The sequence below is a fragment of the Pelophylax lessonae genome, assembly GCF_965119305.1.
Source record: "Pelophylax lessonae genome assembly, contig: HAP1_SCAFFOLD_1132, whole genome shotgun sequence".
NCBI classification, from domain to species: Eukaryota; Metazoa; Chordata; class Amphibia; order Anura; family Ranidae; genus Pelophylax; species Pelophylax lessonae.
In genome coordinates, this window is record NW_028119244.1 from 1 (window position 1) to 7500 (window position 7500).

The following is a 7500-nucleotide window of genomic DNA, read 5'->3' on the forward strand; positions in this document are numbered from 1 at the left end:
TTATAGATATGAGTAGTGTTTATTTATTTATACATCACATTCATTTTGCGCAGTTTTTGTTGGGTTCACCAATAATCTTCTTTCACTGATGAGGCTGAGCTGATGGACACTGATCAGGTTGCATTGATGGGCACTGGTGAGGCTGCATTGATGGGTACTGATCAGGCTGCATTGATGGCAACTGATAAGGCTGCACTGGTGAGGCTGCATTTATGGGCACTAGAGAGGCTGCATTGATGGACACTGGTGAGGCTGAATTGATGGGCACTGGTCAGGTTGCATTGATGGGCACTGATCAGGCTGCATTGATGGGCACTGGTCAGGTTGCATTGATGGGCACTGGTCAGGTTGCATTGATGGGCAATGATCAGGATGCCTTGATGGGCACAGGTGAGGCTGCATTAATGGGCACTGATGAGGCTGGACTGATGGGCACTGGTGAGGCTGCATTAATGGGCACTGATGAGGCTGGACTGATGGGCACTGGTGAGGCTGCATTAATGGGCACTGATGAGGCTGGACTGATGGGCACTGGTGAGGCTGCATTGATGCATTATTTTTGTTAAACCTCCTTTGTTGCTATTAACATTAAATTATGTTACCACATTGTATCATATTTGTCTTGCTTTATAACATCAATATCCGTTATAAACCAGGTGGGCATAGATGGTGAGCTCGGTGGTTCAATGGGCCACTTGACTGGACTTGCCCCCCAGGCCCAAGGCTGCCAGTCCTCCCCTGGCCCCCACTCTACTAAGTATAGAACCCCCTCCCTCAGTACAGACCCCCCTCTACACTAAGTATAGACCCCGTTCCTTAGTACAGACCCCCACATCCAGTAAACGTAGACCCCCCTCCCTTAGTATAGGCCCCCACTCTACTAAGTATAGAACCTCCTCCCTCAGTACAGACCCCCTCTCCACTAAGTATAGACCCCCTTCCATCAGTACTGACCCCCCTCCACCAAATATAGTCCTCCCTCAGTACAGACCCCCCTCCCTCAGTACAGACCCCCCTCCACTAAATATAGACCCCCTCTGTTGGTACAAATCCCCCTCCACCAAGTATAGTCCTCCCTAAGTACAGACCCCCCTCCCTCAGTACAGAGACAGACCCCCCTCCACCAAGTATAGTCCCCACTTAGTATAGACCCCCCCTCTCTCAGTACAGACCCCCCTCCACTAAGTACAGACCCCCCATCCCTTAGTATAGACCCCCAGGAGGTATGGACCCCTTTCCTAAGTATAGACCCCCTTCCTCAGTACAGACCCCCCTCCCTCAGTATAGACCTCCCTCCCTCAGTACAGACCCCTTCCATCAGTATAGAACCCCTCAGTATAGACCCCCCCCTCCCTCAGTATAGACCCTCCTTCCTCAGTATAGACCCCCCCTCAGTATAGACCCCCCTCCCTCAGTATAGACTACCCCTCAGTATAGACCCCCTCCATCAGTATAACCCTCCTCCCTCAGTACAGGTCCTCCTCCATCAGTATAGACCTCCCCCCAGTTTAGACCCCCCACTCAGTACATTAGGCATGGGCCCCGACAGACACCAGCGCTTAATGAGCGATCATGTCATTGGCCACCCTCCCCAGTCCCCCCATGCACCTGGGCGGTGGGCAGGGGAGGATTCAGTGTGCAGTTACTTGCTCAGACTGTCACTCTACAGTCTTCTGTATTAGAAGTGTCAGCCAGTGGATATGGCAACAACTGCAACAGGATTGCCAAGAGTCAACTCTGGAGTGGCTGATGCCATCTGGCACCCCCGGGCCCAGGGCCCCGACAGACACCAGCACCCCCCTCTGGCAGCTGCCAGCATTCTAACAACCATGGCTAATACCTGGCCATTTAGTGGAATCTAAACAAAGGGGTGGGGATTGTGTAATAAAAAAAGAAAAACAGTGTGAGGGTCCCCTCAATATTCATACAAGACCCTTCAGGTCTGGTACATATTAAAGGAGGGACTTTAGGCAAAGAAAAGGCATGGGATCCTCCCATTATTGATACCAGACCCTTTTGGTATGCATTTTAAGGGGGACTCATGCAAAAAAAACAAGAGAGAATGGGTGCCCCAGAAAATCCACACAAGAATTTCTTACAATGGGTCTGCAGGTGTTGTTTATCATGATTGATTTGCATCACTGGTCAGTGATCTTGACAGTGGATTAAAAGAGAAGTATGGGATTCTTTTTTTTGTTGAATCATACTTACCTAGGTGGATGCAGCATCAGTCTGATGCTGCATCTGTCCCCCGCTGACTCTAACACTGAGAACTGAGCGATCAAGCCCCGCTGACTGTTCAGTTCTCAGGGCACCCTCAGCCGAGAGCTGGTGACTGTCAGTCACTGGCTCTCTGCTCTGACCCCCCCCTCCCCCCCCTCGCTCACTGGAGGTGGCAGGAGCAGCCGGCTCAGGCTCTCAGCGGCTTGCTGAGAGGCTGAGCTGGGTGCCGATCCAGGCATGTTGGCTGATCCTGACCATATGGTAGCAATCCTTCCCGAGCCTGGACTGGCTCTGTGACATCAGCTGAAAGCAGGCTTCAGCCCGCTGTCTGCTGAAAACAGGTCACAGGAGTGCAGGTGGATGCAGAATCGGTTTGATGCTACATCTGTCCCCTGCCGACTCTAACACTGAGAACCGAGTGATCAAACACCGCCGATTGTTTGGTTCTCAGGGCTCCCTCAGCAGAGAGCCAGTGACTATTAGTCACTGGCTCTCTGCTGTGCCCCCCTTGCTCATTGGAGGTGGCGGGAGCAGCCGGCTCAGGCTTTCAGCAGCTTGCTGAGAGGCTGAGCTCGGTGCCGGACCAGGCATGTGGGCTGTTTCCGACTATATGGTAGCGTTCCTTCCTAAGCCTGGACTGGCTCTGTGACGTCAGCCGACAGCGGGCTTCAGTCACAAGTGTGCAGAACTATCTGTAATCCTGTGATCCACAGGGGAAGTACAGCCAAAGAGCTTTGGCTGTACTCCTCCTTTACAGCCCATTCAGACTGGCGCGATCCGACTTCGAGGGGCGACCTGTGAAGTGCACCACGACTTCGGCGCGACTTGCAGGGACTTCACATAATGGAAGTCTATGCAAGTCGCTCCCAGGTCGCCCCAAAGTAGTACAGGACCCTTTTTCTAAGTCGGAGCGACTTGTGTCGCTCCTATTAGAACGGGTCCTGTGCTAATCAATGGCGAGCGACCGAGCACGACTTGTCAGGCTGACAAGTCGCCTGACAAGTCGCGCTAGTCTGAATGGGGTCTTACCATCATGGGTCTGTTTTGTTGGTTTATTTTCATGAAAGACTTGTCAAAGAGTTGACAAAAAAAGGTTGTTGGGGTATTTTTATTCATGGTTACATTACACGGAAACCTATGTAAAGCTGTTGATAACATTCAAACCAAGGGGAAAGCAAAGACAGGAAAAGGTCAAAAGTCCAAAACTATTTATTCCACCAAAGTCATTTCCACAAGATCATGAATTGCAGTCAATGCCTTGCAGGTTCCTGGAAAAGGTCAAAAGTCCAAAACTATTCCAATTTTTTTTTTTATTCCAAAAATGTTATTCCACCAAAGTAATTTCCACAAGATCATGAGTTGCAGTCAATGCCTTGCAGGTTCCCGAAATATTCCCCTTCATCAGATCTTGTGTAATATGCAGAATCGCTACTGGGTGGACCCAGGCAGTTTTTAGCAGTGTGGTTCACTCATTCATAGGAATGCTCTTCATCTGCTGGTGTTAGCTGCTACAGGAACAGCTAAAGATGTCCCTGTTTATTCATGCACCACTATTTTAATATCTGTCCAAGTTCACCCAGGAGCAATTCTGCATATAACAACAGCTGTGATGTAGGGGACAATCTGGGCCCCCCCCCCCCCCAAAAGACGTTGGCTGCACCTACTGAACATGTAGGAATACATTTAGTGAAATAAACATTAGATTCTAATCACTTGGCATGGAACTCCTGTTCTTTGCTCTCTAATCGATTACACCTTAATGTGGCTTTGGAAGCCCCTCTGGGCATCTATATTACCTAACTCCAGGCATACATAGTTCTGATGGGACTGAACCCAGCAAGGCAAGAGTGTAAGCCATTCAGACATATCATGTATATAGGATGTATCATACTCATTTCCAGTCTTTAACTTTCATCTACTATGTCTTATTGATTAGGTAATAATGAAGTACCAACTGTACCTTGAAAGAAACCTATTACTAGAAGAACGGAGGCTATATCTAGAAGAAAGAAGAAAGTGGTTCCAAAGTATGAAATCAGATGACTCTTCGTTCAACTTTTTCTACTTTTTCAAAAAAACAGTAGATATTCTAGAACATGTAATGCCATTTTTAAAATTCTTTTGGTAAATGCTCTGTATTAAAGCCCAGCTTCACCCAAACCTTTGCTTCAGTGTTGTATAAAGTGAGGAACATTTAGAAACTTCTGTTGGGCTCCTATTGCTTTGTGTCTGGTGAGATTTTCCTTCACTATCTGTGCTGTTGACAACTTAAAGCGGAGTTCCGGGCACAAAATCGACCTTTTTTGTGCCCATCCGCTTGGTCTCCTTCACCTGAAAAGGAATTGGATAGTTAGGTATATTTTTTTTTTTACTCACCTTGTAATTGTAGATAGAAAATACTCACCTCTTCTCCACTTCCTCCCTCTGTGCCGCGACTCCGTCGTCAATTCCTGTCTTGCGATGATTCCTGGGAGCTGAACGTCATCGCTCCCAGGAATCAATGCGATGGCACCGGCCCCGCTCGTCACTTCCGGGGCGACGCCGCATTCCCTGCTAAACAGCTTCTGGGCATGCCCAGAAGCTGTGGAGGAATGCGGCGCCGCACCGGAAGTGGCGAGAGGGGCCGGTGCAGGCGCATTCTGGGAGAAGAAGACACGGAAGAGGACGCAGAAGAGGATCGCTCCGGCTTCAGCTGCCCACAACAGAGATGGCAACACTGGAGGAGAAATTTTATAAGTGAGTATTTCTTCTTGCAGGTAAGTGCGAACCGGGACAGATCAGAGGCTAGCCATTGTGGAATGTACTAGCCCTGACTGTCCCGGGGGTATGTTTATTGAAAAAAAGTTTTCGTGCCCAGAACTCCGTTTTAAGTCACGTAAGGGGAAATTTCCCCAAAATGGGCTTAGACAGCAAAAAATAAATGAATAAATAAAAGATGTAAAGGTGGGAGATGCTGGATCCACCATTCATTTAACCATACAGTGTGAAGTGGATATTAATTCTGTACAGTGAAGTAATATGATAAATGTGCTGCACTTAATAACATATTGAAGAAAAGAAGGTTTTGAGACTTTAGATGAGGCCGGTGAATACATCATATGCCTCCATCCCTGGTTACATGGACAAAAAAAAAAATAAGAATTGGGACTTTAAATGAGGGGGACACCTGGCAGTAGGTAAACTGAGACCTGTGATAACATAGATTCATAAAAAGCAATAGAAGTAAAAAAGAAAATTCCTACACGGTGATACCCCTCCATCCCTATATTCAATATGAAGAAAAAGAAGGGTTTGGGGACTTTAAATGAGGCCTGGTGAATACACCATATGCCTCCATCCCTGGTTATATGGTCAAAAAAGAAAAAAAAAACAAAGAGTTGGGACTTTAAATGAGGGGGACACCTGGCAGTAGGTAGACTGAGACCTGTGATAACACAGGTTCATAAAAAGCAATATAAGTAATGTAGAAAGGCCGATATTTAATAATTTAATATTAGAGTGATATGTGATCAAATGCAAAACATTACAGAAATAAGTCAAATAAAACATGATATAACATACATCAAAGTGATAAGTCAATGCATCAAATAGTAAGGCTTCATGCACTCAAGCTTATTCTTAACCACTTCTGGACCGGAGGGTTTTCCCACCCAAATGACCAGGGCATTTTAATCGATTCGGCACTGCGTTATTTTAACTGACAATTGTACGGCCGTGCAACGCTGTACCGAAATAAAATTTATATCATTTTTTCCCCCACAAATAGAGCTTTCTTTTTGTGGCATTTGATCACCTGTGCGATTTTTATTTTTTGCGCTATAAACAAACAAGAAAAAAAACATAAAAAAACAATATTTTTCACTTTCTGCCATATAACATTCCCAATAAAAAAAAAATTAAAAATCTAATTTTTCTCATCATTTTAGGCCAATTTGTATTCTGCTACATATTTTTGGTAAAAAATCATTATAACATTTTTTAAAAAATCCCAATGAGTGTATATTGATGGGTTTGTGCAAACATTATCGTATCCACAAACTAAGGGAAAGATTTATGTCATTTTTATTTATTTATTTATTTTTTACTAGTAATGGCGGCGATCTGCGATTTTTAGCAGGACTGCGACATTGCGGCGGACAGATCCGACCCCTAACTGACATTCTTGATACTTTTGGGGGGACCAGTGACATTACTACAGTAATCAGTGCTAAAAATATGCACTGTCACTGTACTAATGACACTGGCAGGGAAGGAGTTGACACCAGGGGCAATCAAAGAGTTAAATGTGTCCCTAGGGGGTGCTTTCTAACTGTGTGGGGGATGTACATATAGAATGAATACAGGGACCTGTGTTCCTAATTAGGAGGAAAACAGGAGCTCTGTGTTCATTACTGACAGAACAACGTGTTTACAACGGCAGACCGGCGTTCTGTCTCCCCAGGGAGCGATCGCGGGTGCCCGGCGGCGATTGCGGCCACCAGACCTGCAGATCAGCTTCCCCTGTGGGGAAGCCGGTCCCACGAAGCGACATACAGTTACGTCAGTTTGCGGGACAGAACCAACCTGCCGCAGTATATTTACTGCTGGCGGTTGACAAGTGGTTAAGCTCCTACCAGCTAGTTTGAGCATTTTGTTCTGCCCCCAGAAGTAAATGTTATTTTACAGTATGTGCCCATGCACAATATTGTAAGTCCAGCTTTAGCTTTCAGGAGCAGAAACAAAAAAAGCTTTTTCTTGTGTTTTTGGGAGCGATTTGTCAGATAAAAAAAAAATGACAGCTCCCAGAAGCTCCTAAACTCTGTAATAAGCAAGAAAAATCCTATGTGCTACCCCATTCAACCAACCAAAGCTGGATCTACACTATACAACTTTTGTTGTTAGATTTGCTTTAGATTTACCTTCAACTATGTAGTGCCCTCACATGTAAGATATGATATCATATAAAAACATGGAACTTCTGGGCTCGGCCAAAAACCAGAAGTGACGTCATCCGACTTTGGAGGCTCCTCAGGAGTCGGGGGACGTCACTTCCAGTTTTCTGCTGAAAAACACAAAAAAAAAAAAAAAACAGTGTGGGGGTCCCCCTCAATCCATACCAGGCCCTTTAGGTCTGGTATAGATTTTGAGGGGAACCCTAGGCCAAAACATTCCCCCAACATCCATACCAGACCCTTATCCGAGCATGCAGCCTGGCAGGCCAGGAAAGGGGGGGTGAGCGAGTGCTACCCCCCGTACCATACTAGGGTGCTAGCCCTCAAAATGGGTGTGTGCTTTGGG